At 35.3% G+C, this 12,026-nt stretch overlaps 1 protein-coding gene across 6 annotated transcripts in view; it reads right to left on the reverse strand.

Annotated features, from left to right (window-relative positions):
- The window catches only part of LOC125663776 (uncharacterized), a 28,187-nt gene that overhangs the window by 3,864 nt on the left and 12,297 nt on the right, over positions 1 to 12,026 (reverse strand). Inside the window, exon 1 of one of the 6 annotated variants that reach the window (XM_048896145.2) lies at positions 9,104 to 9,174. The exons of 3 other annotated variants lie outside the window; for them this stretch is intronic. The gene's annotated coding sequence lies outside the window, so the exon portion shown is untranslated. Of the gene's footprint in view, positions 1 to 377; positions 471 to 7,534; positions 7,740 to 9,103; positions 9,175 to 12,026 lie in introns of those variants that run through there. 2 more of the 6 variants (XM_048896143.2, XM_048896144.2) reach the window with 2 other exon arrangements.

Raw genomic sequence — 12,026 nt, forward strand, 5'->3', positions numbered from 1 at the left:
TTTTTTTACCGTTTTTTTTGGGGGGGGGGGGGAGGGAGGGGTTGTTGTTGTTTGTTTGTTTCTGGTTTTTGGGGATGGGGGGTGTTTCTTTCATTTTTATTTGCTTTTGATTTACCTTATCATTTTGTTTTTGGCTTGGTTACACAAAATCAATATCTTATCGTAACTTGCATTTTAAAAGATGTCAGCAAGTGGCATTGCACTTTGACGTTCATCGATCTTAATCTAATTATCTTTGTATTAAGAACATACGCGACGTTTCCGACATTTTCTCTAAAATCATTTTTTTATCTCCTCAATATGAAGAGTTCTTGTATGATTTCTGAAATACGCGTAGGTTGAAATTTCATATTGTGGTAATACATGTATTATCATACTTTGTATAACGGCCTGGGTAGCTCAGTGGTTAGATCACCTAACTAGAAATGCAAGGGTTCCGGGTTGGATTCCCGATTGTTCCAAAAATGTGATGAATCTAAAATAAACATATAACCCAAGATTTTTTGTAGAAACGAGATAACGCGCAAGTGAATTGTACGTGGAATGTCACGAAAAATTATACACGATTGAAAAAACGTCGCATATGTCCTTAATTCTAATTATCTGTATAACGTTTTATTCAACCACTTACAGCAGCTTGTAGAATTTCGATGAAACCATTTTATGCAAAAGTCCAATCCTCACAAAATGTATTTTGATAGGAAAATAGTTGTTTTCACCAAGGTTCTTTCTATATCAATCTGGTTTGAATTCTTATTCTAGTTTGCAATCCTTTGTAGCAAGTATGCATTGCGTGTTATATGTGAAAATGTTTGTCTTCCTTTCATGAACATAAAGGAACCATGTCAAATGCAAAACTCAACTTCAAATGAATGAAAATAATAATGGGGAAAAAAGAATGTTGATTCACAATGATGACTGGAAATAAAAGTAATATACATGTATTAACTACTTTCTTCTTTTTTCATTTCTACTCCAATCAATCATGTCTAGACAAATCATTACATTTCTTGGAAATTTTGGTGTTGTTTTGATTTGATTTTCATTATTTGAGAGCTACAGCCTTGAAATGAAGACGCGCATTTTACGTATAGCATAAACCATTAACTTATTACAGAAAGTTACACACTGGACTTTAGAACAGATCAAACCAGTTTAAATTAGGGAGAACCTTAATCAAGAAGATCCTATTTGTATGTGCAATAACAAATACAAAATGGACCCCGAACTGATGAGGCTTTAAAAGGTCGAAACCTCTGCCGCTGTGTCAGTCAGTCTAACAGTATTTCTGGAGTGCGCAGGACCGGGACATTAATAGTGTACTGTCATTACAGACAATAAGAAGTCTGGGTTGCTGAGCCGATTCTTAGTTACCAACCTAGTTCACGAAATACAATTACCTCGTTAAAATACTTCATTGAAAATATGTGATAAAGACATTTCATCCGTATTGTACATGTCAATGAAGCTTTATCCAGAAAATGACCCCATTTGTAATCTCTAATAAAAAAAATAACATTAGATCATGCAAGGTATATTTTTTTCAGTTTTATTTTTAATTGAGGTCAGTCGTAGGCCTTTTCATCAGGAGCTTTATTAAGAAAAATGCACTAGATTGATTGATTGATTGATTTTATATTGTTTAACGTCCCACTGTTTAACTCATATGGAGACTCACCATTGCCGGTGAAGGAACCTAGCCAATCTGACTTTTGTGGAACTTTAAGCTTACTTTTGTACGCGGTAGATGTGGCAATTATTAGCATTAAGGTAATTATTTACTTAGAACAGCCTTTTATATAATTGCACGTATGTCATGTTTTACCTCTCTTACATTGTACATGGGATTTAGCAAAGCAACAGAACCGTCCAGTTTATTATTACTCGGTGTCAACATTTCGAAACTGTCCAATCATTCTTTTTAACGGATTGACCAATAAGTACACACTCAATTATAATAACGTGAACCAGAGGTGGATTTATTTACATAGCCAATCAGCACCCATTCCATACTGCTAAATTTCGTGCACTCTTGTCTGCAAACCTAACAGAGACTAAGCCATTCCATTCACATGTCCTCTAAGAAGAAATAATAGCACTATGCATGCTTTGGTGTCTAGTTTTTGACGCATAGAAAACGTCATATTCGCATGCGCATTATATCTCCAGTGTTATTATCAGGTCAAGACCTTCGTGCATTTCACACACAGAATCGTATTGTAATATGCAAAACATTACCAGGTTGGCATTCTAAGAGAGTGAAGCATGAACGTAAAAAAAAAAAAATGGCGTATATGAAAATTATTTAAAAATAAAATAAAATCCTGTCTCACGTGCGAAATGAATTTCATTTCCATCTTGGGAATTTAACATTTTACATATTACCAGAGTTGAAATGATACATGTATTTCGAACAGCTGTTAGAAAGGGGTATTATGGTCAAACTATCAACAGCAGACTTTTTTCATTAAATCAAAAAATCGTGACATTACTGTATTTCAAAATTCATAAGGAAATAACGCGTGTTTATTGTATGCATACAGAATAACAAAATCACAATAGTTCATAACTTGCGTAAGTATTAAGCTTATTTTCGCTTTCGATTTCCAAAATGCTATTTTATTTTTAACCTGTAGTACAGGTTAAACCGGTATTGAATTGGCGCAACGATTACAAAGGCCTACCGCGTGGATGGCAAATTTAAAAACTGCGTGGAATTTCACGAGTTTACTTAGACAGGGCCGTAACTGCCGATGAGGCAGACGAGGCAACTGCCTCGTCTGATTTTTTGGCAAAAAAGAAAATAAAATTATATAAATGTTATATTATAGGATATATGTTTAAAATGAAGACAAGCACCTTTGTCTTTGACACCATATTACGATTCTTTACATAGTACAAATGAAACACAAACATGATAAATTGGGATTTAAAAAGTGTCATTTTCAGTCGTAAAGTCAATCGGCGGCCCCCAATCCCCTGCCTCCCCTGATTTAGAACCCTACTTACGGCCCTGTTAGAAATTTCCCTTTAAAATGTACTTTATCTTTAAGACTTTAAAATGCGATGAGTGCACACCAGTAGGTCAAGTCTTGTTTCTGTTGATCGGGAAATAAAACGACAATTTCATGTCAAAAGTTCCGTGCTGAACCGTTTGTTTGATTTCAATGATAAAAGTCAATTTCTGAAAGACTATCGTGAGGAAATCTGTGTTTTTATGGAATTGTAGATAGTCTGAATGACCTGGCTCTTTTTGTCATCTGTCTGTCAAGCTTTGAATTCCTGTGGGGACACCCTGCAATAAAACCCGCCGGGGCACTGAAAAATAAGTACCTTACGTATCAAGATCTAGAAAAGAAAGCAAGAAGAATTGGTCTTTGTTCTCAGCTCGTATTGAAGTGGGTCATTTAATCACTAGGAAAAAAAATACACTAACGGGTCATTGCATCGCAATCCGATGAAAAACATTTAAAAAGGAACTCAAGGTCATTTTTTTCACAATTAATAATTTTCTAAAATGTGCACTACAAGTGCGAACTATCAAAACATTAACATTATCTCAGACCCAAAGTGTTCGTATGGACTTCTAGAAGATGCACACTAATTTAAAAAAAATTTGTTTGTTTTGTTTTGGTAAAAAATGATAACCTTTGGATAACCTTTTGTCTTGCATATGATAGATGTGCATGTAGTCATTTGGGATGAGACTTTGTAGATCAAAATATTAAACTATCTAGCACAGTTCAATTTTTTTTATTTTTTTTTTTTTACATCAGTGTGTAATCTTCAAACAAACACAATAATTTCATTATCACGTGTAAACTTAATACATATATCTACCAGTGATTCAAACATCTGTATATTTGTATCTCATATGTAGGAAATAAGAAAACGTACAAATACACAAGTGTATGGCTATTTATACATATTTTATCAAGGAGGGGACTATTTAAATCTTTTTTAAAAAAAAAAAAAGAACTTGTGTCCAATCCTTTTGGCTCTTTTGTCAATAAAAATATGTTTTATTCAATTCATCTAAACATCGAATTCCCCGATCTGTACAGGTCTATAAGTGGGCGGATTCAGCTATTTCGAACGTTATAATTATCGTCTCGATTAACACTTTCCAGTATAATAGAATAATGGTACCCGTCTCATTAGGGTGGTCTGTTCATAAGAGTCATACAGTGTGGCTCAAAAGTTTACAATACACGATAATTCATTACCACTTTCAACTCATTCCCTTGTTTTAATTTTCAAACACATTCGTTTACAGAGCCTGTCATGATAAATACTTTTCATGTGTATATTCTAAAGGTTTTAATGCAGGTATGCTAAAGTTAAATATCATATTCGAAAATATCAATCTGCTGAGGAATTTTGCTTTTAATATCGACTTGTTGATCCAAAACGGTTTAAACCATAACTATACAGAAAGCGAAAGACCTATCTTTGAACATTTGATTGATTTATGGCTAATTTCCTTCCCTTAATATACCCCCAAAAAACTTTAAATTTCCCTATGAGTGGTGAAATCAAATGGCTGTCGATTAGTTACTAGACCTTTTTCAGATTTCGTGTTTTTGAGGTTGGTTGATTCTTTTTAAATGTATAATTCTCTTGCCTGTATATGTTTCATCCATCAATGCCTTGTTAAAAACCGTTTTCCAATGAACAGCATTTAATCGGTATATTTCTGTCAGCTGATTAATTAAATAGTTTAAATTGTACTTGCATGCACGTGCAAAGCTCAAAAGTATAAATAAAATTCCATGATTAACAGGTCTTGTTATAATTAGAATACAAAATCATATGCATATAAGCAACTGTATTTGCACATCCATTCCACACTCGGTATAGTTTTACACCAAGGAACGCCTACTTGTTTCTTCTTAATGAATCTATGACATAAAGGCCTCTAAGGTTTCAAACCAGATTTTATAGTTCATAAATATGTGGGTGCATTTTTCTCGCCCACTTAAAAAAAAACCCATTACATTGGGTTACAAAATGTTATAAACTGATAAAGACGCAGAAAATATGTGATTTTGCATTTTATAAACACGTGTTACTATATTTGGATGGAAATATTTTGTACCAATGTTAAATGAAATTGATATTCATTTACACATCAACAAGAAACAATACTTCAAACGTCATGTGACTTATTAAAGTATTTTACAATCTACATATAGTGCATGCAAATTTCAATGTTGTCTTGGTGACACAGTATAGGAACCAGTCACATTTACGATATACATATGCCAGATACGTACGTATAGAATACTTATATACATTTTGTTGACACATAGTTCGTGCATCCTCCATAATTGTGAATCCTAGAGCTCAACACTAACGCACATCCGAATGTAGAGCTTGTAGCCCGACTGGTCGGATCAGTTATTACAGGTTTAACTATAAAACCGAAATCCACGTTCACAGTAACTCTTTAATTTACAGTACTTATCGCATGCAGTTTTTCGCTTTTGTTTTCAATAAATTTCGACAGTCTACCCAGAGTTGTACATGTACTACGCCCTCTGGTGGCATATTACCAGTAATTTTCTTTACGACAACAGCTGTGCGGTATTCTATTCATTCAAAAACAATAAAGAAATCTGTAAGAATAAGTTTGGATTTAATACCGGTTTCCTTAAAAGTTTCCGATCGAATATAAATGGAATTGACAGATAATATACTGGTATATATTTTTTAGTTGGTTTGTTGTTGTTGTTGTTTTTTATTATACATTTCTACCAATTTCTACCGATTCCCGATATTAATTTGTCTACAATGACAATGTCGCTTTTTCGGGCGGAAATAAGGGTACCATCAAAGAAATGAAAAGCAGCGTGTTTTAACTCAGAAGCAATGAAAACTAGTGTTATGCTAATTTGTATAATCCTGGATACATAAAGGCTATTATTAAAAGAAGGCGAACACACCCATGTGCAACAATCAGAATGAATATAGCACAGATCTTTTTAATATGATAGGCTGTTTTATTCTGAAAAAAATCATCTCGTATTTCATTCTAAAAAGATACAGGCATACTCATCATTCTGATGACAATAGTTTAAAAAAAAAAGCTTGCCGTCTTTAGCAACAACTTTAAAGAGTGTATCTTTTTGTTTTCATTATCGAAATATGCTGAAAAGGATATCCTTACAAACGCAGTATCCTGAATCCTATTGTATATGATTTTCTTCACAAGTATGACCTTAAATATTAATGGTATTTGTGCTAATCAAAATCCATTGTTCCCCATATCAATACCACGATTAAAACCTCTTTATCAAAAGGAAGAAAGGAGATTTGCAGTGTGTTTATTAAAATATTATTTTTTAAAGACCAGTAATGAAGTAATGAAACAAAGAAAACAGGTTTGAATTGCTCCAATTTTCATGAAAATTATTCTTGCACAGTAGTACAACTGTGTTAGAAAGGAACATAGGTAAAATCCTGTAAATACTGTATAATAGTTTGACCACATATCATAAAATGAAAGGTGAAGATAACGAACAGTGATCAATCTCACAACTCCTATAAGCAATACAAAATAGCGAGTTCGGCAAACACGGACCCCTGGACATACCAGAGATGGGATCAGGTCACACCCGCGTATACCTTGATCAGGTAAACGGATTTATCCGTAGTCAAAATCAGTGTGCGACCTAATAATCGGCATGAAACATGTCAGACAGTCTTTGACCCAATGATAGGCTGTATTGGCAAACTAGATCGTTATGACGACCATAGAATTTGCAAAATGCTGATTTTAAACGAGACTGTTGAAACTATAAAGTTTGATTGAAAAGATGAATAATTGTTATTAAAATGTGAACAATTGTAAGGGAATGAAAATTTGTCATAAAAGAATACCATAATTTTTACTACAGAAGTTGAGAGAGAGAGAGAGAGAGAGAGAGAGAGAGAGAGAGAGAGAGAGAGAGAGAGAGAGAGAGAGAGAGAGAGAAAGAGAGAGAGGGGGGGTCAGGCCTAGAGGTTATAAAACTTTTTGAGGAGGTTTTCAAACTCGAACATGTGCTCGTACTCATACTCAAAAGTGAAGGTTATAAAACTTTTATAAAATCATTCTCACACTCAAATGGAGTACATGCTCAAGGGTTTTCGAGTATTTTTCCAAAGCTTGCTCAGAGTTGTACTCAAAACGAATATGGCTGAGTTGGAGTATAAAAAAGGAAAAGGTTTTATAACCTCCAGGCCAGGTCTAATAAAAGTGTAAGCTACTGGTCCCACTGGTCTAGTTCTTTTTAAACTGAGTGTTGAGCCATGTTGCGATTAAACACCTCTGTGATGTTAGAATTTGTAAGAACATAAACATCTTGCGTGGTTCGTCATTAAAATCTTGTTGATAATTGAAGTCTAACACATGGGCGTGTATGATGCGGCAAAAAAACCTAAAGAAATTTCTCGAAAATCTCCTTTGATGATGTCATTTGGTTAGCACAAGAATTTGCAAGTGTTAAGTGTGTTAGCATTTGGTGGAGATGGTTTATAAAGTTAATCTTACTGCGAAAGGAGCATCATTTATTCCGGACAGCAATATCAATATCCGGAGTTCGCCCAGTTGTTCTAAATTTAATGCAACATGAAGGCGTGAAAATCGTTTACTCGTTGAAATCTATAACGCCTCCAAAAATTGAATTTTAAATTCCTTCTATCCATCAGTTTCAATAGATAATGTATACCACACTCGCGATCAGGGCTTCTGTACTAATCATTCACTGATGGGACTGAGTAAACAGTATTTTTTTTTAAAATTTAAAATATTGACTTTGAGTGGACATGCGCAGGAGATAGGCTGGGTAGTTTTCCAGCATGTGGGCCACATCCTGTCAACCAAAAATATCTGACAGATCTTCAATCAACAGTATAAAGCTGGACCACCTCGACATGAAAAGGACCCTTACTATCCCTCTAAAAATCAATATTGCATGCTATATCATGTAATATCAATCCTAGGGGAATGACATATCTCTATATCACGAGTAGAGTACATGCATTTATTAAACGGATTTAAATATTTGAATGTGAAAAAATCATTTAATGGCTCTGATTTGTTTGTTTATCTACTTTTAAATCCGGCTGAAGCACCTAAAGGATATTTTACTGTTCGCAAAAGATTTTGATATCTAAAATTACTTTCTGAACAACTTTTGAGCAAGACTATTATTCATCACATGAGGTGGAATCGCCAAACACACAGGACGCTGTCCGTTTTCCACGTTTTTAATTGAAATTCGATAGACTTGTTGAAATACAATACAATGTCAACATCCTATTTATTTTTTCATTTAGTTTAAAGGAACTTCAAAGCAGCGAAATGTCTCAATAAATCTCTTGTTTGTTGAGGAATGGCCAACATGGACGGATTTAAAAAAAAAAGATCTAGAACTTCAACATAAATAATTTAAAAATAAAGGGATGACGTTTATGAAAATTAGAATTTTTCAAGATAAGAAGTATAAATCTCAGGCAAAAGTGGGTTTCTAATGTTGTTTTCATGGGTCGTCAGCGGTCCGTCATAAAACTGAAAGTATGACCAAATTATCATGAATAGTGAGAGATGAAAATTCGAATATTGTCATATAAAAAGGTTCAAGAGTTCACATCACTGAAAAGCTGCATAGAATACTCATCTTTTGTTAAGATGGGAAAACGAGAGCGATTTTGTTGGAGATATGCGCATTTTGTCCACCCCGTTGGACATTAGACAGTCAAGAATGCGGACACGTCGCCAAATCCAGCATGATGAAGCGGGAGACCAAGATGGCATAGATAAAATACTATCTAATAAGCATTGTTTTATTTGCCACAGATACATGTTAGAGATGCAATACAAGCATTTCAACTATATATTTATTCTCTTTAGAGAAGTCGAGAGGCATAGCCTACATCGACTTCTCTTCGCAAGCATTCATGTTTTGATTCTGGAAAACGTGTAAATGCCGGAGTCGGTGATGGTTTATGCTTCGACCCACGTTTCGATTCAGATGTGCCTAAATTTACGCAATAGGCAAGTTGTTTTCAAACATTTAACAGTAACGCACAAAACTGTCACAAAGAAATCAATACTTACTTGCTTTTAATCCATTTTCAACCCGTCCTCTGTCCCGGGTTTACGTTAACTGGTCTTGGGAGCTGTCACAACAGGGGACCAGTTAAGAGAAAAGCAGGCTGACGTAATCAAAGTTGTGATTTAAACCCGGGACAGGGGCATGTTGAAAATGGATTAAAAGCAAGTAAGTGTTGATTTCCTTGTGACAGTTTTGTGCATTGCTGTTAAATGTTTGAAAACAACTTGTTTAGTGCTTAGGCACATCCGAGTCGAAACGTCGGTCGAAGCATTAACCGTCACCGACTCCGGCATTTACACGTTTTCCAGAATCAAAACATGAATGCTTGCGAAGAGAAGTCGATGAAGGCTATGCCTCTCGACTTCTCTAAAGAGAATACTATATATTGTGCTCAATCCCTCCACATTAAACTACTTTTGGTTTTATTCCACAATAAAACAATGTCCCCCCACCCCCACCCCCACCGGGGCCAGAGAAAACGGGGATTAAACAATGCAAACACTGCATAGAAAGAGATCCTTGTGTTTAACAGTTAAAACCGATATCTAGTATTATTGCTGTTCTGTCAATTTCACATACGTATAAGCGAGTATTCAAGCATCTTATGGAGGAAATGGAAATATACATGTAAGAGTTAAATTATCATATTTTGATTTCCATTGAGCAAATGGAAGTTGTGCAGGTAAAATTATCATACTGAGTGTCATTCAATTTATTGCACATCGTTCCGCTTTATTAGCACAATATGGATATTCATGATCAATACTTAGATTTGCTTTACTAATGAAATAATGGTGACAAAATACAAAAACAGTGGTGGACGAATGTGCAACTTAAAAAAGAAAGATATTTCTAGAACAGAATTTCATAAACTAAAAGTCATAGTCTCACGTCTTTTTTTAATTTATTGTGTCCATTTATTTATGTTTGGTTCTTTGACAATGCCTAACCGTATATCAGGAAATGATTTAGAAATAGTACAATTTGTCATAGATTTATGAATTGCCTTAGAACTTGACGTTTTCTCCTATATGTACCCAGAGTCAAGTATATGTCTGTTGGAGATCGAACCCAGGACTCCTGGCACCACAGACCAGTCTTCTACCGATCCCAGGACCCCTGGCACCACAGACCAGTGTTCTACCGATCCCGGGACCCCTGGCACCACATACCAGTGTTTTACCGATCCCGGGACCCCTAGCACCACAGACCAGTGTTCTACCGATCCCAGGACCCCTGGCACCACAGACCAGTCTTCTACCGATCCCAGGACCCCTGGCACCACAGACCAGTCTTCTACCGATCCCGGGACCCCTGGCACCACAGACCAGTGTTCTACCGATCCCGAGACCCCTGGCACCATAGACTAGTCTTCTATCGATCAAGCTAAAGGGTTAATCCACTAGTCAGAGCTGATGCAACGGAGGCAGTCTCAACTGAAGATCGAACGCGCCAAAGAGTACCCGGGACCCAAACGTGAGCAGCAATGTAACGGATTCTGCCGAGGACAACCGAGGATAAAGAGTGAAACCTAGAACTAGTAGGGAGACCATAATAGAGGATAAAGGGTTAACCTACTAGCCAAAGCTAGCTAGTAGGAAGGCCATGTATCTAACCCAACCATATATAAATGTCTGAACATTTTGCTTTTGAAAAAAACTTATGGACACAATGTCTACAAATGTATTTATTGACTAGACTTAGGTATATATACTGTAGTTTTTATGACTCCTTATTAACTGTGCAACACTTGAAATAAGAATGTTTGGAGTATTACTGCAATTAGACTAAGCCAAAGAGTTTCATTTGAATCCATATGCGTAATACATGTACCCAAATCTGGCGAGTAAATTATTCAAAAATTGCCATGAAGTCGATCAACTTTTTAAAGGATTATTCTGCATTCCGATATAATCATTATTTTGGAAGAGTACCAAAATAATATTGAATATGCTTAATGTGGCTGTTGTGGTATTTTTCTTTGCGGATATGCAGCTGAGAGCCTTACAGTAAATACACCTGTAATATTTATGAAGCAAATCCAAAAAATATGTCTATAGAAATTCTATTGAAGTACTAGCTTTTCAAAACTGATATGGTTTTTGTACACCTTAAATTGTTACATGTATTCATAATTTTTTTTTTTAAAAAGTCTAAGAGAACAAAAAAAAAAACAAAAAACAAAAAAACAACCAAAAAAACAACAAAAAAAACACACAAAAAAAACACCATTCCAAATGAATTAATCGTCGAACAAATTAATATCTTAACTACATGTAGATGTACATGTTGGTTAACATTGATGGTCCAAGAAGGAATTTCCTATCTCGTCGAGGCACTGGTCCACGACAGCTCAGCCACTATACACGTCACGTGATACAGGTATGTATGCTGACAGTGCTTACTAATTTTGACTCGTGCAAGGGACCCCAAAATCCAATGAATTTTATAAAGTTGGGGATAACATATAGGTATCAGGACAACCACGTATGGCCACGTGTATTCTATCTACATTAGAACTGAATGTTTAACCGTTACGTAGCTTCTTATCCGTTACCAGGCCGTTCTTTGCATACTGATTTTGACTACGGATTACTCCTGATCAAGACAGAGGGCTCATGGCCGGTGTGACCGGTCAACAGGGAATATCTACTCCTTCTATGCATCTGATCCCACCTCTGGTGTTTCCAGGGATCGGCGTTTGTCCTGTTCCCAATTTTGAATTATTTATGGGATTTATCAGGTTGTTCTTTACCTTTTCCACGATGTCGTAAAAAGTTCATTAAAGCTTGATATGTTGTATTGTCTTATCAAACCAGTAAATGACGGATAAATGATCAATAGATGGTAACTTTAAATCTTAACCATTGATTTCAACATTGTATAGCATAGTACAAGTTATTTCAGAAAACACAAATATGCTAT

Source organism: Ostrea edulis, chromosome 1 (genome assembly GCF_947568905.1).
Source record: "Ostrea edulis chromosome 1, xbOstEdul1.1, whole genome shotgun sequence".
NCBI lineage: Eukaryota > Metazoa > Mollusca > Bivalvia > Ostreida > Ostreidae > Ostrea > Ostrea edulis.